This window comes from Lipotes vexillifer, unplaced genomic scaffold (assembly GCF_000442215.2).
Source record: "Lipotes vexillifer unplaced genomic scaffold, Lipotes_vexillifer_v1.1 scaffold1329, whole genome shotgun sequence".
Classification (NCBI taxonomy): domain Eukaryota; kingdom Metazoa; phylum Chordata; class Mammalia; order Artiodactyla; family Lipotidae; genus Lipotes; species Lipotes vexillifer.
Window position 1 is genome coordinate 1,134,239 of NW_006797566.1, and position 617 is coordinate 1,134,855.

The following is a 617-nucleotide window of genomic DNA, read 5'->3' on the forward strand; positions in this document are numbered from 1 at the left end:
CTGCCCCCCCCCAAAAGGGCCGGGAATTGTGTTGGGGGGGGGGGGGGGAGAGCCGGCTGCAGGGGTCCCACCCTGGGGTCATCACTATTGTGGGCGAACTCATCTCTCAAGCCAGAACTGAGGGCCTGACTGAAACTAATTGCGGCCTGCAGTCTTCCCCGGGGACCCCTGAGCTGGGCCCCCAGAGGCAGCAGGGCATGGAGGCTGGCTGGAGACACAGAACTGGTCCCTCCACACCCCTAACTGGCACCTGCTAGGCAGGGCTCAGCAAAGGTGCCCACCTGGGCAGGTGTGAGGCGCGGAAGCAAAGCCACGGGAAGAATTGGAGCCCAGCTGCAGACCACCCGCGATCTGAGGGGCAGCTGCAAGGGCCACCCTCCAGAAGTCCTAGAGATGCCCTGTCGCACCCAGTGGGCTTCCAACGCCCCTGCTGGCCAGGGGTCACTCCCTTCTTCCCTGCCCCTCAGACCTAGAGCCCCGAGCTCTGGCAGGGAAGCTCTCGGGCAGGTCAGCCATTTTAGGCCCAGAGCAGAGACAGGGAGAGCACCGGCCAGCCCGCCCCGTGTGGGGCTGGGCTGTCAGAGGGGAGATCCAGGTGCAGGGGCAGCTAACCAGGG